We start from the raw sequence: 26,274 nt of genomic DNA, 5'->3' as shown, positions 1-26,274 counted from the left end.
ATGAACTAAATCACACTAAATATGATTTTTAAAAGGGGTATGAACATACAGACCAACTTGCCCAGTTTTTCTTCAGTTGAGATTGAAATAAATCAAAATATTTGACAGATTTTTTTTTTTGCTATTTTAGTGAGAAACCTAGAAAATTGAAAATTTAATAACACTATCACCTAAAAGCACTTCATGATGGAAAGGACATTGCTCCCAATAAAATTGGTTCATAAATAAAAGGTAGTTTCCACACAGCAGTTAGCTAAATTTTTTATGGAAGTGACAGTAAGAAAAGCCTTATACAGTATAACCTCTGTCCTTACTTATTTGAATAGCAAATTACAGCCTTGTTTTAAAGTGAGAAAATCATCAAATGCTTATCTCAAACTATCCTGCATAACAATAAAATGTGGCAATCTATTTCCTTAGGGGTGTTTAAATATATTTACTTTTTAAGTCGTCTTAACAACATAGAGATAAAACAATGTATAAGATATGAAACTAGTAATCACTAATTATTGGATAAGCCAAAGCAATTGAAAGCTGTTCATAAACCTGCCACATAGTTCACCTGTCATAAAAATTATTCAGACAGACAACATGTTTTTTAACTAGGCAAATATGAACTATAAAATATGCTGTAGCCACTGAAGAGCTCTCTCGTAGTTTTATTTTTAATTTTTAAATGATGCAGCAATGACTTTACACCTAGGATCCAGTAATCCACTAAAAACTTGATGATAAAAGCTTTTGCTTTAGGACAGACTATTTTCTTTTAACAATGCATTTAAAATCTGCAGTCAAGTCTTAAACTAACTGAGGTATCTTTGCATGGAAACAGCAGAGCAAATCCAGAAGCGCCATTAGACCTGAAACAATGTGGCTATTAAGAGGGTAAGGGGAAAAGCAAGTCCCTAACAGCGATTCCCATATAACATCAAAAATCTCACACAATATAATTGGGGCTAACTAAGGATCATGTTTCAGGGATTTCATATTCAGCTTATAACCTTTTTCGAAATGTGGGACACCATTTAAGTTCATCAAAGCCCTTTGGCCCAGGGCTTTACAAACTCTCTGTGATGAAATACTGATCTTTTTATTTTCCTGTCTGTTTCATACCAACTATATAAATACATATCATCAGCTTGGTTTTAAATCATTTGGAAATGCCATGATTAAAACATGCTCACATGAAACCAAAACTAATGACCACATTGTTACATACTCTAAGAATATTATGAATGCTAAACCTAGAAGGGCTAATAACACGACAGTTACTTTTTGAACCATGTTTATAACAGGAAGATAAGGAATAGGCCCACATTTGGGGTAAATAATATAAAGTAGGTTTAACACATAAGCAACTCCTACCCAAGCCACTGATAGACATCACTATCTCATGATGCCCCTTTAAAACCATGAAATAGAGATGTGGTTTCTCTCATCTTTACCCATACAGCACTCCAGACAGCCACTTCTAACTGACCAAATCTACCTAAGACAGGTCTACCATGGACAGAAATGAAAAATGACAAGAATAGAAAGATCTGCTATTTTTTTTTCTGTCTTTACACTTAAACATATGTACATGACAGCGTACAACAAACTTAATTGAAAAGATATAATGGAATAACTAAATTAATATGGATGAGCATCTATCTCTGAGCCAAATAACTCACAGTTCATGATACTGTGATAACGCAAAAATGTGATAATGGAAATATAAGGATTAGCTTCAGACTGGAGCGGTCAAAGGTTAAATATAGTATGGATCTGGAAGCCCTATTTAAATAGACTGAGAACAGCCAGGTAGCCCACCTATGTCACAAAGCAACAAAAAAGATGTGGAAGGAGAAAAATAAAAATCTTTCCAGAAGATTTCAAGTAAAACAGCATGTGACAAAGGACAGAAATAGGGAAGTCCTTGGGATGAAAGGCCAGAATGGAGTTTAGGGACATGTTCTGAGAATTCCTATCTTCCTTGTTCCCTCGTTCTTCTCAGGCCTAGCCTCTACTAATAAACCATTCTTTCTTCTTTTTTTGAACATATTTTCTCACCGGCATCATAAACCTCAAAAGCAACTTTTAAAAAATTATGAAATGTCAATGACATGGGAGCATAGCTTGTGGATTTGCTTTCTATTGAATTTCAGTTAAATTTCCTCAACTATTTTCTCAAAAATTAGTTTTAAGAACTTAAGAAGTTCTAAATAGAGATTGTATATATATACAGTATGCTACTATACACAATCATGTAAAATACCATATACCATATGCATAATATATACAAATACAATGTCAATTTATACATACAATATACATACATATGGCTAATGCTTGCATACACGTTACCTGAAATTATGAAAATATAATTATGTAAATTGTCTACAAATGGATGTATATTCAACACAATCTCATCCAAAAACATAGGCTTAGGGTTTTTTGTTTGTTTGTTTTAGAAATTGAAAGGCTAATTCTAAAATATGTATATAAATAAAAGGATCTAGAAAAGACAACCTGAGGGTTTTGAAGGGTCAGGGGTGGGAGGTTGGGGGAACAGGCGGTGGGTGATGGGGAGGGCACGTTTGGCATGGAGCACTGGGTGTTGTGCAAAAAGAATGAATACTGTTACGCTGAAAAAATTAATAAAAAGAGAAAAAAAAAGGTAATAATAAAATACTACAAAAAAAAAAAAAGATAAACCATTCTTTTTTAAAAGAAAGATAAAGGGGAGGAGTCAAGATGGCGGAGAAGTAGCAGCCTGAGACTACATCAGGTAGCAGGAGATCAGCTCGATAGCTTATCTAAACATTGCAAACACCTACAAATCCAACGGGAGAGCGAAGAGAAGAAGAACAGCAACTCTAGAAACAGAAAATCAAACACTTTCTGAAAGGTAGGACTGGCGGAGAAGTGAATCTAAAACAACGGGAAGATAGACCGTGGGGGGAGGGGCCGGCTCCCGGCAAGCGGCGGAGGAACGGAGCACAAAATCAGGACTTTTAAAAGTCTGTTCCACTGAGGGACATTGCTCCAGGGGCTAAACCGGGGTGAAGCCCACGCGGGGCCAGCGTGGCCCCAGGCCCCGCAGGGTCACAGAAGGATCGGGGGTGTCAGAGTGTCGGAGAGCTCGCAGGTATTAGAACGGAGAAACCGGCTGCAAAGACAGAGCCGAGGACTGAACTCTCAGCTCGGGGTTACCTTGAACTGGTCGCGGGCTGGGTGAGCTCGGAGCGCGGCTAGAGGCTGGGGATACGGGAGTGATTGGGTGCTGTCCTCTGGGGGCGCACTGAGGAGTGGGGCCCCAGGCTCTCGGCTCCTCCGGGCCGGAGACTGGGAGGCCGCCATTTTCATTCCCGTCCTCCGGAACTCTACGGAAAGCGTTCAGGGAACGGGAACAGAAGCTCCCAAAAGCGAACCCGAGCGGATTACTTAGTCCGGCCGCCGGTAAGGGCGGTGCAATCCCGCCTCGGGCAAAGACACTTGAGAGTCACTACAACAGGCCCCTCCCCCAGAAGATCAACAAAATATCCAGCCAGGACGAAGTTCATCTATCAAGGAGAAAGCAGATTCAATTCCTAAGACAGGAGAGCAATTCCAGAGGAGGAGAAAGCAAAGCACGGAACTCATGGCTTTCTCCCCATGATTCTTTAGTCTTGCGGCTACTTCAATTTTTTTTTCTTTTTTCAATTTTTTTTTTCTTTTTTCTTTTTTCTTCTTCTGCTAAATTTTTTAAAACTTTTACCCTTTTCTTTTTTTAACACTTTTTGACTAGTTCATCTAAATATATATATTTTTTCTTTCTTTTTTATATTTTTTTATTTGTTTTATTTTTTAAATTTTTTTTTTTTTTCTTTTTTTTTCAGAAGCTGTATTATCCCCTTTCTCGCCCCCACAATTTGGGGTCTCTTCTGATTTGGTTACAGCACATTTTTCCGGGGTCTTTGCCACTCTTTTAGTAGTTTATTTGCTCCTTCATATCCTCTTATCTGGACAAAATGACAAGGCGGAAAAAATCACCACAAACAAAAGAACAAGAGACAGTACCGAAGGCTAGGGACCTAATCAACACAGACATGGGTAATATGTCAGATCAAGAGTTCAGAATGACGATTCTAAACATTCTAGCCGGGCTCGAAAAAGGCATGGAAGATATTAGAGAAACCCTCTCTGGAGATATTAAAGCCCTTTCTGGAGAAACTAAAGAACTAAAATCTAACCAAGTTGAAATCAAAAAAGCTATTAATGAGGTGCAATCGAAAATGGAGGCTCTCACTGCTAGGATCAATGAGGCAGAAGAAAGAATTAGTGATATAGAAGACCAAATGACAGAGAATAAGGAAGCCGAGCAAAAGAGGGACAAACAGCTACTGGACCATGAGGGGAGAATTCGAGAGATAAGTGACACCATAAGACGAAACAACATTAGAATAATTGGGATTCCAGAAGAAGAAGAAAGAGAGAGGGGAGCAGAAGGTCTATTGGAGAGAATTATTGGAGAGAATTTCCCTAATATGGCAAAGGGAACAAGCATCAAAATCCAGGAGATGCAGAGAACCCCCCTCAAAGTCAACAAGAATAGGTCCACACCCCGTCACCTAATAGTAAAATTTACAAGTCTTAGTGACAAAGAGAAAATCCTGAAAGCAGCCCGAGAAAAGAAATCAGTAACATACAATGGTAAAAATATTAGATTGGCGGCAGACTTATCCACAGAGACCTGGCAGGCCAGAAAGAGCTGGCATGATATATTCAGAGCACTCAACGAGAAAAACATGCAGCCAAGAATACTCTATCCAGCTAGGCTATCATTGAAAATAGAAGGAGAGATCAAAAGCTTCCAGGACAAACAAAAACTGAAAGAATTTGCAAACACCAAACCAGCTCTACAGGAAATCTTGAAAGGGGTCCTCTAAGCAAAGAGAGAGCCTAAAAGTAGTAGATCAGAAAGGTACAGAGACAATATACAGGAACAGTCACCTTACAGGCTAATAATGGCACTAAATTCATATCCCTCAATAGTTACCCTGAATGTTAATGGGCTAAATGCCCCAATCAAAAGACACAGGGTATCAGAATGGATAAAAAAACAAAACCCATCAGTATGTTGCCTACAAGAAACTCATTTTAGACGCGAAGACACCTCCAGATTGAAAGTGAGGGGGTGGAAAACAATTTACCATGCTAATGGGCATCAGAAGAAAGCTGGGGTGGCAATCTTTATATCAGATCAATTAGATTTTAAGCCAAAGACTATAATAAGAGATGAGGAAGGACACTATATCCTACTCAAAGGGTCTGTCCAACAAGAAGATCTAACCATTTTAAATATCTATGCCCCTAACGTGGGAGCAGCCAACTATATCAACCAATTAATAACAAAATCAAAGAAACACATCAATAATAATACAATAATAGTAGGGGACTTTAACACTCCCCTCACTGAAATGGACAGATCATCCATGCAAAAGATCAACAAGGAAATAAAGGCCTTAAATGACACACTGGACCAGATGGACATCACAGATATATTCAGAACATTTCATCCCAAAGCAACAGAATACACATTCTTCTCTAGTGCACATGGAACCTTCTCCAGAATAGATCACATCCTGGGTCACAAATCAGGTCTCAACCGGTATCAAAAGATTAGGATTATTCCCTGCATATTTTCAGACCACAATGCTCTGAAGCTAGAACTCAATCACAAGAGGAAAGCTGGAAAGAACCCAAATACATGGAGACTAAACAGCATCCTTCTAAAGAATGAATGGGTTAACCAGGAAATTAAGGAAGAATTGAAAAAATTCATGGAAACAAATGATAATGAAAACACAACAGTTCAAAATCTGTGGGACACAGCAAAGGCAGTCCTGAGAGGAAAATATATAGCGGTACAAGCCTTTCTCAAGAAACAAGAAAGGTCTCAAGTACACAACCTAACCCTACACGTAAAGGAGCTGGAGAAAGAACAAGAAAGAAACCCTAAACCCAGCAGGAGAAGAGAAATCATAAAGATCAGAGCAGAAATCAATGAAATAGAAACCAAAAAAACAATAGAAAAAAATCAATGAAACTAGGAGCTGGTTCTTTGAAAGAATCAATAAGATTGATAAACCCCTGGCCAGACTCATCAAAAAGAAAAGAGAAAGGACCCAAATCAATAAAATCATGAATGAAAGAGGAGAGATCACAACTAACACCAAAGAAATACAGACAATTATAAGAACATACTATAGCAACTCTACGCCAACAAATTGGACAATCTGGAAGAAATGGATGCATTTCTAGAGACATATAAACTACCACAACTGAAGCAGGAAGAAATAGAAAACCTGAACAGGCCCATAACCAGTAAGGAGATTGAAACAGTCATCCAAAATCTCCAAACAAACAAAAGCCCAGGGCCAGACGGCTTCCCAGGGGAATTCTACCAAACATTTAAAGAAGAACTAATTCCTATTCTCCTGAAACTGTCCCAAAAAATAGAAATGGAAGGAAAACTTCCAAACTCATTTTATGAGGCCAGCATCACCTTGATCCCAAAACCAGACAAGGATCCCACCAAAAAAGAGAACTACAGACCAATATCCTTGATGAACACAGACGCAAAAATTCTCGCCAAAATACTAGCCAATAGGATTCAACAGTACATTAAAAGGATTATTCACCACGATCAAGTGGGATTTATTCCAGGGCTGCAGGGTTGGTTCAACATCCGCAAATCAATCAATGTGATAGAACACATTAATAAAAGAAAGAACAAGAACCATATGATACTCTCAATAGATGCTGAAAAAGCATTTGACAAAGTACAGCATCCCTTCCTGATCAAAACCCTTCAAAGTGTAGGGACAGAGGGCACATACCTCAATATTATCAAAGCCATCTATGAAAAACCCACCGCAAATATCATTCTCAATGGAGAAAAACTGAAAGCTTTTCCGTTAAGGTCAGGAACATGGCAGGGATGTCCATTATCACCACTGCTATTCAACATAGTACTAGAAGTCCTAGCCTCAGCAATCAGACAACAAAAAGAAATTAAAGGCATCCAAATTGGTAAAGAAGAAGTCAAACTATCACTCTTCGCAGATGATATGATACTATATGTGGAAAACCCAAAAGACTCCACTCCAAAACTGCTAGAACTTGTACAGGAATTCAGTAAAGTGTCAGGATATAAAATCAATGCACAGAAATCAGTTGCATTTCTGTACACCAACAACAAGACTGAAGAAAGAGAAATTAAGGAGTCAATCCCATTTACAATTGTACCCAAAACTATGAGATACCTAGGAATAAACCTAACCAAAGAGACTAAGAATCTATACACAGAAAATTATAAAGTACTCATGAAAGAAATTGAGGAAGACACAAAAAAATGGAAAAATGTTCCATGCTCCTGGATTGGAAGAATAAATATTGTGAAAATGTCTATGCTACCTAAAGCAATCTACACATTTAATGCAATCCCTATCAAAATCCCATCCATTTTTTTCAAAGAAATGGAACAAATAATCCTAAAATTTATATGGAACCAGAAAAGACCTCAAATAGCCAAAGGAATATTGAAGAACAAAGCCAAAGTTGGTGGCATCACAATTCCGGACTTCAAGCTCTATTACAAAGCTGTCATCATCAAGACAGCATGGTACTGGCACAAAAACAGACACATAGATCAGTGGAACAGAATAGAGAGCCCAGAAATCGACCCTCAACTCTATGGTCAACTCATCTTCGACAAAGCAGGAAAGAATGTCCAATGGAAAAAAGACAGCCTCTTCAATAAATGGTGCTGGGAAAATTGGACAGCCACATGCAGAAAAATGAAATTGGACCACTTCCTTACACCACACACGAAAATAGACTCCAAATGGATGAAGGACCTCAATGTGAGAAAGGAATCCATCAAAATCCTTGAGGAGAACGCAGGCAGCAACCTCTTCGACCTCAGCCGTAGCAACATCTTCCTAGGAACAACGGCAAAGGCAAGGGAAGCAAGGGCAAAAATGAACTGTTGGGATTTCATCAAGATCAAAACCTTTTGCACAGCAAAGGAAACAGTTAACAAAACCAAAAGACAACTGGCAGAATGGGAGAAGATATTTGCAAACGACATATCAGATAAAGGGCTAGTATCCAAAATCTATAAGGAACTTAGCAAACTCAACACCCAAAGAACAAACAATCCAATCAAGAAATGGGCAGAGGACATGAACAGACATTTCTGCAAAGAAGACATCCAGATGGCCAACAGACACATGAAAAAGTGCTCCACGTCACTCGGCATCAGGGAAATACAAATCAAAACCACAATGAGATATCACCTCACACCAGTCAGAATGGCTAAAATTAACAAGTCAGGAAATGACAGATGCTGGAGAGGATGTGGAGAAAGGGGAACCCTCCTCCACTGTTGGTGGGAATGCAAGCTGGTGCAACCACTCTGGAAAACAGCATGGAGGTTCCTCAAAATGTTGAAAATAGAACTACCCTATGACCCAGCAATTGCACTACTGGGTATTTACCCTAAAGATACAAACATAGTCATCCGAAGGGGCACGTGTACCCGAATGTTTATAGCAGCAATGTCTACAATAGCCAGACTATGGAAAGAACCTAGATGTCCATCAACAGATGAATGGATAAAGAAGAGGTGGTATATATACACAATGGAATACTATGCAGCCATCAAAAGAAATGAAATCTTGCCATTTGCGATGACGTGGATGGAACTAGTGCGTATCATGCTTAGTGAAATAAGTCAATCGGAGAAAGACAACTATCATATGATCTCCCTGATATGAGGACATGGAGAAGCAACATGGGGGGGTAGGGGGATAGGAGAAGAATAAATGAAACAAGATGGGATTGGGAGGGAGACAAACCATAAATGACTCTTAATCTCACAAAACAAACTGGGGGTTGCTGGGGGGAGGTGGGATTGGGAGAGGGGGAGCGGGCTATCGACATTGGGGAGGAGAGGCGAACCATAAGAGACTATGGACTCTGAAAAACAACCTGAGGGTTTTGAAGGGTCAGGGGTGGGAGGCTGGGGCCACCTGAGGGTTTTGAAGGGTAAGGGGTGGGAGGTTGGGGGAACAGGTGGTGGGTAATGGGGAGGGCACGTTTTGCATGGAGCACTGGGTGTTGTGCAAAAAGAATGAATACTGTTACGCTGAAAAAAATAAATAAAATGAAAAAAAAAAAAAAAGAAAGATAAAGAGGGGTGCCTGGGTGGCTCAGTGGGTTAAGCCTCTGCCTTCAGCTCAGGTCATGATCCCAGGGTCCTTGGGACCCAGCCCTGCATCAGGATCTCTGCTCAGCAGGGAACCTGCTTCCCCCTCACTATCTCTGTGTGTGCTGCTCTGCCTACTTGTGATCTCTTTCTCTGTGTCAAATAAATAAATTAAATATTTTTTTTTAAAAAAGAAAGATAAAGAGGTCTTACACTACTTACTTATAAAAGTGACTATATATCTGCATTGTCTGGGATTTGCTAAAGGCTGGACAAAGAGTTCAGTGGTATCAAATACAGAGTCTGGAAATGAACTATACACATGCCTATTTGACTTTCAGAAGAACTAACAAGCAGTTCAGTGGTAGAAATGATCAACAAAGATGCTGCAACAACTGGTTTTCCAGTAAGGAAAAAAAGATATTGACCCTTAAATTCCACCACATACAAAAATTAACTCAAAGTGAATTACACAACTAAAAATAAAAGCTAAAATTATACAAAGTCCCAAGGAAAACAAGTATCTTTGCCACCACGGTGTAGGCAAAGGTTTCTAAGGTAATAAGAAGTATAAACTAAATACACAAAAGGTGCTAAACTGCATATCAAAATTTAAAACTTTGCTCTTTTTAAAACACTACTTAGAAAATAAAAAGCAATTTACACATAACAGAAAATATTTGTAATGCACTGTCAAAGAACATAGAGCAATTATGAACTCTTAGATCTCAAAAAATAAATAAATAAACCCATTAAAAATAGGCAATCTGATATGTCCCTTCACAAAAGAGACACAAATGATAAGCACATGCAATTTTGCTCAACATCATTGGTCATTAGAAAAATGCAAATTAAACCCCAAATGAGATTCCACTACATACTCATTAGAGTGGTTAAAATTAAAAAGCCTGAAAATTCCTTAAATGTTTACCTCAGCTGAGAAGCAGCATAATAAAACCAACTCTGTAGCCTAACTCAATATACTCAAAATCTGATACAGGTTTTTTGTGGCTTAAAATAATTGCACTGGTTGTTTTCCACATCCTAGTAGAAAACTCAGACTACAGTGCAAAGTAATAGACAAAATGCAGAGGAAAAAGAAGGTAAATCAACAAATAGGTGTAAGCTACAAAAAGTAAGGTTTTACCTGAATTAAATTATTTTTTTCAGGGTGCCTGGGTGGCTCAGTGGGTTAAAGGCTCTGCCTTCAGCTCAAGTCATGATCTCAACAGTCCTGGGATCAAGCCTTGCATCTGGCTCTTTGCTCAGTGGGGAGCCTGTTTCCCTTCCTCTCTCTCTGCGTGCCTCCCTGCCAACTTGTGATCCCTGTCTATCAAATAAATAAATAAATTTTTTAAATAAATAAATAATTTTTTTTCTTCCCCTTATTGCAAAGGAAGAATTTCAAGGAAAATCCTTACTTTGCTCCTTAATTTTACTTAGCTCCGAATGTGAGGGCGATCTGACTCCAACATCTATCACACCACTGATCGCCAGGGTTGATTCTGCTTATCTGGCTGGCTGACTTCCTCCCTCACTGCTCCATGTACTTCTCTCCCTAAGCTGCGATCTCAGAAGAAAACAACCTTACCTGATAGAGGAGGACTGTTCCTCAGCCAAGGGTGTATCCGTGCTCCCTTGCTAGAACTTCCAAATAAGCTCTCCATTTTACTTAGCTCCTTAACATGACTCACTTTACTCCTTTGATATTACTTAGAGGTCAAAAGATTCTTTTCCTAGCAAATAGATAGCATTTTCTCTCCCACCTTCACACCAATATGATAAAGGTCATTTTTTTAAATTCCATTTTTTTAAGTGATAGCAGTCTTGGTACTGTATTTCTGGGTTCCAGATTTTTCTTGAGGTTTCACATTTTTTCACACTTTTAAGCTACTCAGAGAAGAGCCATGAGAATTAAATGAGGTGAATATAAAAATACAAGGTAACCAGGAACTGTCACTACGGTGTTATCACTTAAAATTACCTTTAGTTGTGCCAATGACAGCTGCGAGCTGAGCTGTAGCTGAGTCTGCAAGACGAGCTCTGATCATTTCCTGGACCTGCTTAAAATAAAAGAATCTCTCAGATATTACAAACACAACTTTTTATACTGCAAGGGAAATGTTAACTTCTTTTTATATTAATACAATGGAATCCAGCCCTTGATGGTTGTTAATTTTTCTCTGAAATGTCCACCTAACATCCCTTCACTTAAAGAAGCCACAGAAGAAAAGATACAAATATTTCTTCAAAGTAATAAATGACAAGAATTAAAATTAATGCCCACAAAACACCTCTGAGGCAGGTACTGTTTTGTATCTTTGCAATTTTCCTAGAAACGAAATGCTTTTGAGAAGCATTAAAATTACATGACATACTTTTGGTATTGATGGAACACTTTTTAAAGACTGTATGACCTTTGAGAATAATGTCACTCAAATACTTCTCTGCAAACTTCAGGAGTCCAGTATACATTTATAACAGTTAACAGAGTGAAGCAAAACTATTTCTAGGAAGTATGAGATAAAGAGAATAGGAAAACACAGTGAAAAAAGAGACCAAACAGTGAAATGGGACATGAGTAAAGAAAATAATTTATTGAATGCAATCATTATGTTCTATTTCTCCAGCTTATGGTGCAAGTGTCTAAATTTGACTTTTGTGATAATTTTAGATTCGTGTAGGAGTTTGAAAATACTATCGATTATAAACCAATGAAATCCGTCCACCAGCTTCTCCTTTTTACTTAACCACAGAATACTTAAAACTAAGAAATTAACTTTAGTAGGATACTTCTAACTAATATATTGAACTTCTTCAACATTGAGTTTTCCTCTATTGTCTCCTATGTTCCATGATCCAATTCAGGATTCCACATGACATTTGGTTCTCAGGTTTCTTTCATGTCCTATCCACTTCCTCAGTCTTCCCTTGTCTTTCATGACACTGTTATTTTTTAGAATATCCTTCAATTTAGAGTATCTGATGTTTGCTTTGATTTGGCTTAGATTTTGCATGACTTTAATGAATCATACAGAGATGATATGTTCTTCTCAGTGAGTGCTTCTTATTAGGGAGTCTTTGAGGTTGATATGTATTATTGCCTTGTCAATGTTGATCGATTGGTTAGAGTGGTATTTGCCAAGACTCTGCATTCCATACTTAACTATTTTCCCTATTTAATTACTAAATACATTTTTAGAGAGAGGACATTTGGAGACTATGTAAGTATCCCATGCCCATCTATTTTATACTTGCTATTTCTCGCAGGCATTAGTCAATTTTTTCCAGGGACAATGATTTACATATTACTCTAATCATGTAATTCTATTTCCCTTTCTTACTGTTCCTCCTCTGACAATATCCCAGTGAGGGAAAGGTGGGACACCTCATTCATCCTCACCAGCAAGTAAGTCCAAGCACTTTAAGTGGCCTTGATTGACACCACAGAGGGGTTCAGTTACTGGATGGTAGAGATAAAAGTCCTGGCTCTCTACTTGACCTTGTGTGACACCAACGCAGTGGGTGTCTTGCCACAGCATGGTCAGAAGAAGAGATGGGGGAAGGGACCACGTTTGTCTTCTGTGGCATATAGCTTGCATAGAGTGGTTATTGTCTGTCTTGTTAGGATGCCCTCATCTGGTCCTTTGACGGGGTAGGGCAAGCTTTTGTTAATACTTTTTCTCTTTTGTCTGTGCCTACTGGTGTTTCTACATTTCCAACTTAGGTCCTACTTTGGGATATAAAAGGAAAAATGAAAACTCAAGAAACTGACCACCATGTTGTTTCTTGGATCCTGAGGTCTCCAGAGTGTATGTGCTCTCTCCACCACTAACAGTTATCTTCTCTCTACACATTTTCTATATATAATTTCTAGGATTTTTAGTTTCACTGCATAGAAAGTATTAAAAAAAAAAAGTTTCCTCCACCTGCCTATAAGTACAAATCCTCTAGCCTATTTAAAAAAAAAATTGTTACTGAGTTTTAGAAGTTCTTTATACATTTAGTTACAAATCGCCAGAAATGTGACTTGCAAATATTTTCTTCCAGTCTATGGCTTATGTTTTTATTCTCCTTCTCAGAGTACCAAGGAACTCCTGCCCCTCTGCCTTGAGCTGGGAATACCAGCTCAAATTTAAACAATGGTTTTGGACTTGAAAGAATGGCTCTTCTGGGTCTCAAGGCTGTAGTCCTTCAGAATAGAATTACACATCAGCTCTCCTGGGGTCCAGCTTTCCAACTGCTTATTTGGGGACTTAGCCTTCATAGCTGTGTGAATCAATTCTTCATAATAATAGTCTCTCTCCCTCCCTCCCCTTTTCCCTATCTCTCTCTCTTTCTTTCTATTCCTATCCCCTACACTTTCCCTTCTACCTCTCCCTCTCTCTGTCCCTCTGCTCCTCTCCATATATTATACAAATTTACTATATCTACACACATATATCACATATGTATGTTCTATTTCTCTGGAAAACACTTATATACCTCTCATAAATATCTTCCTCCCTTTGGGTAATTCCAACCATATAAACACTAGAAATCCATTTTTAATCCAAAAGCAAGGGACCAAGGTACAAGATATTTACTAAAGGTGAGGATGGATAAAATACCTCCTGAATTAGTTTCCTAGTAAATCTGTCAAATCTGAGAAAAAAAATCAAAGATTTTTTTCTTTTTTTTTTTTTAAAGATTTCATTTATTTATTTGACAGAGCGAGATCACAAATAGACAGAGAAGCAGGCAGGGAGAGAGAGAGAGAAGGAAGCAGGCTCCTGCTGAGCAAAGAGCCCGACGCGGGACTCGATCTCAGGACCCTGAGATCATGACCTGAGCCGAAGGCAGCGGCCCAACCCACTGAGCCACCCAGGCGCCCTCAAAGATGTTTTCTGAAAGCAGCCAAGAACTACGGAAATGTGTCAAATGTGTAAGAGCTCCAATCACCTTTCACTATAATTTGTCTTATTCAAGCTGGTCAAACTCATTAGGCTTACACACTCACACATCCATTCTCTCTCTCTCTCTCTCACACACACACACACACACACACACACACACAGCCTTTATCTTAATAAAGAACTAGGGTAGCTGAGAGTAACCCTATGACAGATACCCATTCTGCCTCGATAGACCCAATTCTCAAAAGCTTTGAGACTGGAGGAAAGACCTTCCCCCATTATTTCCAAAGCCTTCCTCTATTCCTCTATAATGAAAAGTAAAGCCTCATCCTCTTACATGTATATAATGGAATTGGTTCCTTAACCAATTGTCGCTGTTCTCATAGGATTATCTATTGCCTAAAAGGTGGGGCACAAAATAAAGATTTTGAAAACAAAAATACAACTTCTTATGTACAAAGAAAAGGACCCTTAATATCACTAAATATCTGTAAGGTTGGGCTAAATGGTACGGCAACAACATACTACTGTCTTTAGAATTGCTTTAGGATGAATCAATCTTCTGATCAAATGTAGTATATTTTCTTAATTGAAAACTCAAATTGGGGTCATATTTATCTGGTTATTTCTTAGGCCAGGAAAAGTTACAAAATCACCAAAATGTGTTATGCCTCACCTGTGCCCTGAACTTTAATCAAAACTCCTATTACCCAAATCTCCCCCCACAAAACATTCTAATAAAATAATTCACATTGTGCTATGAATTACTAATAATATCCTAATAACATCCATTCAGAAAATATGCCTATAAAAGCAAGAGCAACTTACAAAAAATTTTAGGGAAATAGATGAGAATCAGGCATATATATTGGAAAGAATATCTTGTGTACAGGACAAATTTCTTGGTTCCTTTAAAATATGCTGTGAAACAAAGGGCTCACTGTAAGATTTTTTTAATACCAAACTTGTCTTGGTCAAATTCAACGCTACTTTAGGCAAATTCCAGAGTCTTATAACTTCAACTGATCTGGGTTCTTAGCTCATGCTGTGGAACTTGGGGAAATGAATGAAGGGGAGTGGAAGATAAAGGCATCCAGTTACTCAATGTGTAACTCACTGGAATGAAAGACACGGCATAGGGAATATAGCTAATGGCATTGTGATAGCCCTCTATGGTGACAGACGGTAGCTATACTTGTGGCAGGCATACTATTACATACAGAGAAGTTAAGTTACATCATTATGCTGTACATCCGAAACTAATGTACCCTCTTATGTCAACTATAATAAAAAAAATCTTTTAATGCAAAGAAAATCAGTTTCGAATGACAGTCCTATGCAGAATTTATTTACCAAGCTTACCAAAGACCAACTTCGATAGGCCTTATTTTATCCCCATCACTTATTAATTTGGAAAATTTAATGAAATTCTGGACTAGAAGGGATATTAAAACTTGTTCAACATCTTCCTAGGGCTGTATATATTAAATGCATTATTCAATGTAGTCATCATATCATTTTTATAAAGACAACGTAGCACTATTCTCATTTCTACATGGTAAAAGTAAGACTTTAAGTATGGAATAACTTTTCCAATATCACAGACAAAGGAATGGTACTCGGTTTAAAATCCAGGTAGGTCATGAGCTTTTCACCTGCATATACGCCTTCTAAATGAGAAGAAATCTAAACATGAACAAAAATGGTAGAAAAGTGACAAATGTATACTAGACAAAACACAACCACACAGAAAAATAAAATCTACCGGTATGCATACCTGAAACTGCCTTATGTTCTATAAATAAAAGTGTGAAAATAAATCATGCTTATTTGGGGCACCAAAACAACAGACGCTAAATGAATGAAAAATAGAAGACAAAGCACAAAAACACACACTGGTTCACGGATTCCTCATCGCCATGATAACAGTTCTCCTAAAGGCCAGCTATGCTCTGCGTAAGTGCAACATTTATGCCAAAACAGCAGAAGCCCACCGGTGCCAAAACATTAGCAGCAGGAGCATCTGCAGCAACTGTATCCTTCCAGGATGGGAACGGAACTGAGCTTCCAGGAAAGGAAACATGCTTCAGTGAGTAAGGAAGCAAGCTTAAGGACAGCACTGGAGAAACAGAGTACCAGAGGATTAAGAATCCTCTGTGATCTGGACCATCAGGAACTGGCACTTTCCATGCAAAAGACACAGGATGGACAGTAAAACACGATTTTCTGTTCATTCACAATGATTTATAAGAGGTGAGGAACCGTGAAGAAATTATCTATTAGTATTTCTCTTTTGAATTAGAATTTGTAACCCAGTAGAGAGTTTTAATACATAAAACAGATGGTACAAAATCAGGTACAAATACTGCTATGTAGGGATATAATAACTGAAATAACATTAATTTCACTTTTTTGTTTGATAGCCCATTCAAAACTTTAGGTTGTTTATACACTCTCCATTTTAAAAAAAGTGCCTTGGGGGGCCTTGGGGTGGCTCAGTTATTAAGCATCTGCCTTCAGCTTGAGTCATGGTCCTAGGATTAAGACCTCTGCTCAGCAGGAAGCCTGCTTCTCCCTCTCTCACCCCCTCTGCTTGTGTTCCCTCTCTGGCAGTCTTTCTCTCTGTCAAATAAATAAAATCTTTAAAAAAAAAAAGTGTTTACAATTTTGCTTGGATAATGCATACCTTAATAAAATTTGAGCCTAAGAAACATAAACTACAGTAATTATTAAAACTGGTGGTACTTTATGCATTAGTAAATCAGATAAAATAAGATGGCATTTTTAACTTTTCTCTGTATGATGTGAACCCTATCAATAGTTCAGTAATTAAATGTTATTTTTGTGATAAATTTTTTAATATCTTTCAATTATTCTCTACAAGTTAGTCACTTAACTGAATTAAAGAATACGAAGGAAGATACTCCAAAATGCTGTAACCTACTATAGCATTCCTAGCTGCAAGTAAAATTTTAGTCCTGAACACTGAAAGATGAAATTACTCATAATTTCATATAATATATAAATATATAAAGCAAATATATAAAGCAAAAGGCTTTGGGGATGCAATGAAAGGAGATGTGAAATTCATACCTTCGCTCTTCCTACTGATCCTTCCTTCTTTCTTTCTTTATTTGACAGACAGATCACAGGTAGGCAGAGAGGCAGGCAGAGAGAGAGGAAGGGAGGCAGGCTCCCTGCTGAACAGAGAGCCCAACGCGGGGCTAGATCCCAGGACCCCGGGATCATGACCTGAGCCGAAAGCAGAGGCCTTAACCCACTGAGCCACCCAGGCACCCCCTGATCCTTCCTTTTAAACTCTTAATTTTATATCAATGCTCAATAATAATTAGCAAGTATATATTAGAGGGCCAATAAAAGAGAAATGTAGAAGACAGCTAATGGGTTTTTAAGAGTGGTTCAGTTTTAGTTTCTTAGTAACCCCAACTGTTCTAAGTCCAACTCCCTTTGAGATAAGACCTTCTCAACTGGCATTTAAGATTTATCAGTAATAAAGGAAGGTCAAATGGATAGTAGGGAATTCCCAGAGAATAGGAAGACAAAATATCTGCCAGCCTTTTCAAGCTATCCTGCCAAATAAGGGATTTTTCTATAAAACATACTTACTAAGACTTTGCCAAGTGTAATAAAATTTCTACTCCTCACCTTGGAAAAGATTCCAGAATAAAATGCTTTGTAAAATGGTATTCATGCTAAGTAACTTCTGGAAAACCACTTAATATCATGATTGAGGTATTTAGTGTTAAAGGGCATTATATGTAAATCCAAAATATGTTTCTAACTTTTCTTAACAAAAAACATACTGAGGAGGAAATAAAATTTCACGAAAGGGTAGAAGTCCAAAGATCCTTGATATTCACTTCAATTTTGCACTCTTTTTAAGAATATTTAAAATGTATGGATAGGAGCCTAGTCTTCATAATTAGAATGAGCTGAAATTATAATATAAATGAAAATATCAATTATATCAGAATATATCATCTACTAGAATGGGTAGTAACAAACAACAAATGCTAAAACTCAGTAACTAAAAACTGAGGCATTTATTCCATTAATAAATTTCACCAAAACATTTCCCTGTTTTAAAATGAAGAGTCTAGGAAATAAAACAATTCAGGATTTTAGGTTCCAAGATTATTACATTTGAGAGGGCTAAGAAAAGTCAGGAAGCCTCATTCTCATTCCTGTCCCTGCTGAAGTGATGATTCAAACCCAGAAATTGCCAACGTCCCTTTCTATGTTAAATTCTGAACAACTGATTTTCTCTTAAACCAGGTTCATTATAAAACTTTAACCTACAGCTGACAGGCCTTCCATTATTAAACGTACAAAATAAAACATTAGCCATCTGTTAAAATAATCTTTCTACCTTTAGTGAAAAAAATGTATTAGTTTGTGGAATTTCTCCATTTTATAGGAATAAAGGACACAGGAAACTTCCATTGTTCAAGCTGACCGGACTGTCAGAAAGAAGCCTCATCAGTCACTGAATTGCCCTTGAGCAGCACAGTTTTATGATATTTCTAAAGAGTCTGTTTGTACCTGAAAATGTTCTTCCACTTATGAAATGCACTACTGGAAGTAGACAGATTTTCTATTCTACTCTCAGGCCGAAAAAAGAAAAAAAAAAAAAAAAAGAACAGAAAAAGAAAAAAGAAAGAAAAGGAAAAGGTATTTCTCTTCACTGCCTTTGTTTTCCACACACACATTCAATAAGCGGTTCTGTCAAGAGAAAGAGCAAAGGGCTCAATTCAATAAAAAATTGCAGTGATTATGCTATGCAATTTTGCTCCTGCTACTTTATCACAATTTGCCATTCAAGTGGACACTGCTGTGCTCCCGGCTTTAGAGGAGGGGAAAAAGTCTATCAACTGTGCTACAAGGTCATTTATACCAGAAAAGACACAAGTCCAATTTCAGGGTGTGTCTCTGTCGTTTTGTCAACATTCCTTGCATCATAAACCAAAGCCATGACTTCCTGCAACACAAAGCAACCAAAATGGATCATTATCAGATAACACTTGCTTACCTAGATAATCTTAGGGCCTCAGTTAATTCTTGGCTGTTATGTAAGAAGCTGCACGGTTCTCTCAGGCCTCAAAAATATGACGTAACTAGTCACTGCTTTTAAATACTGCTCCACCTCACGGACATTCTAAGGGTTATGAGAAACAGGGAGGATCTCAGACTTGGAAGGATGCTTCAGTTGGTGTATTGTGTACATAGAAGGGAAAACAGTAAACAAGAGTGTCTATTTTCCAGGATGATCTACATATATACATATATATATTCTTTTTCTTTTTTAGAGCGAGAGGGAAGGGAGGGGACAGGTTGAGGGGGGGAGAGAGATTCTTAAGCAGGCTCCATGCCCAGTGCACAACCCAATGTGGGGCTCAATCTCATAACCCTAAGATCATGACCTGAGCCAAAATCAAGAGTCAGACACTTAACTGACTGAGCCACCCAGATGCCCCTAGGTATCCTTTCAACTAGTCCATTTTGCTAGAAACTATCTGACTTCAGAATGGGTTCAGTATTAATGGAGTAAACATGTCTACAAACATTTCCATGTATGGGCTACAAGCTGTAGCATACTTGAAGCTGTTATCGGTCACTATAAAAGGTTACTAAGATTTTACATTATTTTTTTTCTACATGAAGTCATCAAAGTCTGGTCCACATTTTACACTTGCAGCACATCTCAAGTCAGACTTACATTTCAAGTGCTCAAAAAACAAATGTGGCAAGCTGAAACTAGAGAGCAGTATTCTAGAACCCTACAGATAAAGCTAAATGCAAAAAAACAAAACAAAACAAAACATAATATATACCTATGCACCAAAAACTCTAAAATGCTCTTGGAATTAAAAAAAAAAAAAAAAAAAAGGGTAGAAAGTGTTCCACCTGGAGGATCGGAATAGTTTAGAACTACATTTACTGTGCTGTGATTATTATCTATCTGGCCATAGTTTTAACAGCAAAGAATATAAGATATTGGATTTGTTAAGGCTAAAGACACATAAAAATTTGAAATGGAAAATAAAGTGTATATTAAGAAGAGAATTATTTTAGTATGGCTGGAGGTGACTTGAAGGGGACAGTCAGGTATGTGGAAACTATATTGAAGGCTTTTATTCCTTAATAAGTTAAATATAATGATGAATGGAACATCAGTGATGACATCTGGAAAGCAGAGTGAGTACAGAAGAAAAGGAGACATTGAAAATATAGAATTAGCAGGTCTTAGAACCCAAGCAAAATTCACTACAAAACTGATTCTGGTATTGTGACCTTGTGAAAGCACAAAAGAAGGAATACCAAACAGATTGGAAATGGCAAGAAGGAAAGTCAATTGAAATTGGCCCCCTTGGGGTGCCTGGGTGGCTCAGTGGGTTAAAGCCTCTGTCTTCGGCTCTTGTCATGATCCCAGGGTCCTGGGATCGAGCCCCGCGTCAGGCTCTCTGCTCAGCAGGGAACCTGCTTCCTCCTCTCTCTTTCTGCCTCCTCTCTGCCTACTTGTGATGTCTGTCTGTCAAATAAATAAATAAAATCTTTAAAAAAAGAAAGAAAGAAAGAAAGAAATATGCCCCTGAAAAACGAGAATTAGAATTTGAATATATCAAGGGTGGGAAACCGTAAAATAAGTAGATGTAGATCTTCAACAAAATTCCAGACAGGTAAGACTGAATTTCAGAATAGATATGATTGGGTGGACTGCAAAACTTAGCGTCTTATTCAGAAAGAGGTAGGCACTGGAATTTAAAATGTTAATGGAATGCATAGAAGGGAGATTTATGAAGAATGCCATATCCACAAGCTTGCCAGATTAGAAGAGAGGAAGACAAAATGCAGAGATTTTGAAAGCTCCACTAGTACAATGTTTCAGAGGCTATCCACAGAATTTCAGTTTGGAGACTTCCAAGTAACATGGTAAAGAGCTGCTCCCTTTACTGCTACATTCCACCACAACATCATGAAAATATCCAGTGAAACAAAAAGAATAATGGGAAAATACACAAAGGTGTTTCATACTGTTAGTTCTGAATCAGGTTTTATGATTTGGAAAAACAAAACACTGAAGAATGCCATTATTGCCTGAAACAGGATGAGCCACATAAAGAAAGAATTCTGATAGAATTAAACTGTAGAAATTTTTATTTCACATGTATTCCATTCAATAATTTGCCGGGGGCGAGATGTGGGGACAGATTAAGGCCTCGGGAGAAAAACAACAACAACAACAACAACATATGATTTTAGTTGATTCAGTATGGACTAAAGAAATCTTAAAGACAGAATGTGACTGAGAGCTCTGTCAAGAAAGCTTATCCCCTCTGGATAGCTGAAAAGATATGACCTTCACAAAAGTAGGCTGAAACTGAGGGACACTGACAATTAATTAACCATACTTTCTGAGAAACACTGGGTCTGCACAGCTCTTACCTTGTAGAGAATGATAAAGCCACTGAAAAAATAGAACTATGCCAAAGGAAATCCTGCAATATTTGCAGAATATAGGTGTTAGGAGTAGTACTTAAAAGACACAGAATACATACATATTTGAAATGGAAATTTCAGGAATGAGGAAAAGAAATGTTGGAGATGCAAGAAAAATATTGAGAAAAATGGAAAATACATACGCAAACCTAAATCAATTTTTGCCATCTGGAACACTGAAAATAAAATGCTGGACAAAAACATTTGTGTCAGGAGAGGGGTGATCCGTGTTACTGTCCTGTAGAGCACTTGCATTCTTTGGGAAACCAGTCAAGTTGTTAATCGAACGTAGACTCAGGTTAGTAATACATGTTTCAACAGCAAACATTAAGGAAGCAAAAATAAAGTATGTAACTTCAAAGTTAGCTGAGGGGAAAGAAGGAATGAATGGGAAAGTATATTCAATTAATTAAAAAAAAAAAAAAGACCAGGGGAAAAAACAACACTTCAAGGTATGAGGGAGTCTGGGAACAAAATGCTACCTTTTACCTCTAGTAGGGTCTTTAACTACTCATAAGTTTCTTGTTTATATACCCAAATAGTGAGACTTGGGGAGTTCTGGTTTTTATGTTTATGTGATTTCTATTCTTGAGATACTTTAAAAAATAGTTATGCTGTCAACATATATTTGTTTACTAAAGGAATTACAAAACTATGGGATAATTTGTGGTTCTCATTAAAATGGATGTTCCCTTTGTCCTTTACAGCAATGTATGAGGATTTCATCATGGAAGGAGAGATTTTTAACAATGTTTCTACTGAGTTATTTATAACAGCACATGTCTATAAACAACTTAACTGTTTAAATATAGGTATCTAAGTAGACTGAAGATTATTTTTATGATCCAATATTATGCACACATTAGAAATATATTATAGAAGTTATCAGTGGTATGGGAAAATGCTTGATATATCTTAAATCAAAGTCTTAAGAGCATACAGCATGATACTTTATTAAAGATACATACATCACAAGACAAAAAGTGACTGTGTTTTCCTTTAAGAATTCCCTATTTTCCAAATCTATAATGATCATATGTTGCTCTTAGGAGATAATTACAAAATAGAATCATCATAATTTGACTACACATTATATGCCACTGAGTAAACAGTATTAATGTTAATAAAATTTCCATTTTGTGCATATAATCAGAAGTCCATGGTTTAAAAAACTTTATTTTGAGAGAGACAGAGTGGGGAGAAGGACAAAGGGAGAGGCAGAGAATCTCAAGTGACTTGGCGTTGAGCACAGAGCCCGACACGGGGCCTGATCTCACAACCCTGAGAACACGAACTGAGCCAAAACTGAGAGTAGGATGCCCAACAGACTGAGCCACTCAGGTGTCCCAATATGATACTTACTCTAATAAAATAACCCATAATTTTGGTGTGTGATCCACATAAATCAACTATCAAGGCCACTGTTTGAAGATCTAAGCTTCAGCTAATTAATATAAATAAATGTGCCATAAATAAGTAGGTGTTTACATGACAACACAGTGTAGTAAAAGCCCTCACTAGTGCTTTTTTTTTCCATTTTATTTATTTTTTCAGCGTAACAGTATTCATTCTTTTTGCACAACACCCAGTGCTCCATGCAAAACGTGCCCTCCCCATTACCCACCACCTGTTCCCCCAACCTCCCACCCCTGACCCTTCAAAACCCTCAGGTGCTTTTTATGTGGTTTGTTTTTTGTGTGTGAATTTTTAGAAGAAGTTCTCCAAAAGCTTTTCTCATCTTCTGTGTCTCAATGAACATTCTGAAAAATTATGCAGGATAAATATGTACATAAACCACTTTATTAGAAATTTGTTTTTAACATTATCCTTTACCTCCAAACAAAGAAAAAAATGAGCACTTCAGAAAAAGGAATATATTCAGTTTGAAAAACATTGTTGATTCTAGAATTCCTTGAATTTTTAGGATTTAAAATATGTAGGATTTAAGAATAATCCAGTTTTTGGTAAAATGTGGAGGAACCCATTAAAAAATAAAAAAATAATAAATGTTCAAAGCTTACCTGTTAAAATTTTGCTTGCTATTTGGCTTTGCATATTTTTAGTATATCAGTTTTAAGACTTGTATGAATAAAAATATTCCAAGGTTTTTTTTTAATCTCTAAGTTAAATATTTTAATAAACGTCTTCCAGAACATAAAACAATGCTATGCCTTTCCTTTATTCAATTTATGTTTAGCAGGGATGTCATTGTTTCTTAGATTTCTTACGGTTATTGATTTAATTATCCAGGTCTTTTTCATAGAAACTTGTATACATAGGAAATCAATCACCAAAAAAGGAAAATATAAAACAAAAAAGGAAAATATAAAACAAAAAACAAAAAAAATACTATTATGCCTTTGCAGGGAAAATTTTTAAAGACTTACAAATCAACCAGCTGTTCAGATAAATAATGTATGCTGCAGCTGGCTCTTCCATAGGCCTGAGTGTCCAACAGTAGCAGATGTCCCAGTTTTATAAATGTGCTCATAGAGGAAGGTCCTAAATTGAGATTAAAACAAATTATGATTCAAGCCTACAAGTGAACACTGGATTATAGAAATAACACATTTTTTTTCTAAAAATTACTGTAGACATCAAAGCAAGATGATGATGAAAGATATGAAAATATCCTATAGCCTCAAAAGAGTGAACCGATCACTATGCTTATTGTTTTTGTTTTGTATAAGTTCTTTCATCTCTATCCTTGCAGGGGAATGTGTTTTTTTCCAATTCAGAACGGTGCTTAAAATCTAGAGTAAAAGAAATTCAGACCATCGACACTGATCTGCCTACAGTGATTTAGATGAGGACCTGTTTGAACCTAGAACTACTGGTAAATGCCAAGATGCAAAATCTCCAACCAAAAATTTAATGTAAACATAGTAATAGGATACAAGCCCTGTCCTCAAGAATGTTCACCTAATGAGGAACAGAGATTTGACCAAGTAACAATATTTTAACCACAACAAGTGAAGAGTACATAAGAAACAACAGTAGCACAGATAAGTAACACCATGATGAGCAAGGCAGAGGATCAAAGAAACTCTCCATCAAGAAGTTGATGATCAAAGTGGTCTCAAGAGACGCTCACTGAGTACGTCATATACTAGTTGGGGGAAGTAGTCTAGTCAGAAGGAATATTCTGTTTAAGGTCAGGTAGTTGAAGAAGCATAGTAAATATGTTTGGAGTGAGTGAAATACAAGGTGGAAAGCAGAAGCAACAGTGTAGGGTGAAAGACAAGGGATGTCATGGACACCATACACTATGCTATGGAGTTTATATAATAGCCTTTAAACAAAGGAAATCCACTTAAATTTTTGAGAGGTGGAGGAACATGTGTTGGATTTTTCACATTAGTAACGTAAAATTCCTTCATTTCACTGTACTGAGAATGAAAGAGAAGGTGAATTCACTGGAGCTACGGTTATTAAGACACTGAAGTCATCCAAATGAGAAAAGGTGGATATTTGAGGTAATGCAATGAGAATAGAGGCCATTTCCTTACTAGGCAAATCTATGTCTCTTCACTGACCCTAAATAAGAGTCAAACTCTTATTCTGAGCTCTAAGTTTTTCATAAATTTGAAGCAATTTTCTTACTTTTAAAATTATTAACTTATTTCCATCTCTGTTCCCATACCAACTCCATTTCAATACACTGGACTAGATCACTGCTCAAAAATAAGATCTGGGGCCACCTGGGTTACTCAGTCAGTTAAGCTGCTGCCTTTGGCTCAGGTCATGATCCCAGAGTCCTGGGATCAGCCTTGTGTTTCGCTCCCTGCTCAGTGGGAAGCCTTCTTCTCCCCCTTCCCCATTTGTGCACACTCTCTCTCAAATAAATAAATAAATAAAATCTTAAAAAAAAAAAAAAAAAAAGATCTGGTCTTCCCCATATCTGTGTCTCCTAAACTTTTCACTCATCTTTATCCAGAAAAATTAATTACAGCTCTTCTTTAATGCCTTTCAGAATACTTCTGTTTTATCTTCTGTTAATTCCTAGAACAATATCTTCCACATGGTAGACTCTCAATAAAAATTTGGTATAGTTATTTTTTTAAGATGTATTTATTTATTTTTAAGAGAAAGGGGGACTGGGTTAGGGGTAGAGGGTTAGTGAGAGAAGGAATCTTTAGCAGAATCCCTGCTGAGCACAGAGCCCAACACAGGCTTGATCTCCGACCATGAGATCATGACCAGAGATGAAATCAAGAATCAGAGGCAAAAATCAGATGGATAAATTTAAACCAACTCTCTTGCTTCTGTACATGAGAAAACAGAAACTCAGAATAGTTTACATGTTTATCCAGAACAAAAGAACTAGGTCAGGGCAAAGTCAGAGTCACTCCAAGATGAAATTTTCAGGCTACCTCTTTTTCAACCATACTATGAGATTCTTAATTTTACCATATATGTGTGTATATGTGTGTGTGTATACACACACATATACAAATTTTTTTTTTTTAGAGAGAGAGAGTAAGCACAAGTGGGAGGAGAAGGGCAGTGGGAGAGGGAGAGAATCTCCAGCAGACTCCATCCTGAGTGTAGAGCCCCAACATAGGGCTTAATCTCATGACCCTGCAATCATGAGCTGAGCCAAAATCAAGAGTCAGACACATAACC

Source organism: Meles meles, chromosome 10 (assembly GCF_922984935.1).
Source record: "Meles meles chromosome 10, mMelMel3.1 paternal haplotype, whole genome shotgun sequence".
NCBI lineage: Eukaryota > Metazoa > Chordata > Mammalia > Carnivora > Mustelidae > Meles > Meles meles.
Note: the sequence above shows the minus strand (reverse complement) of the source record.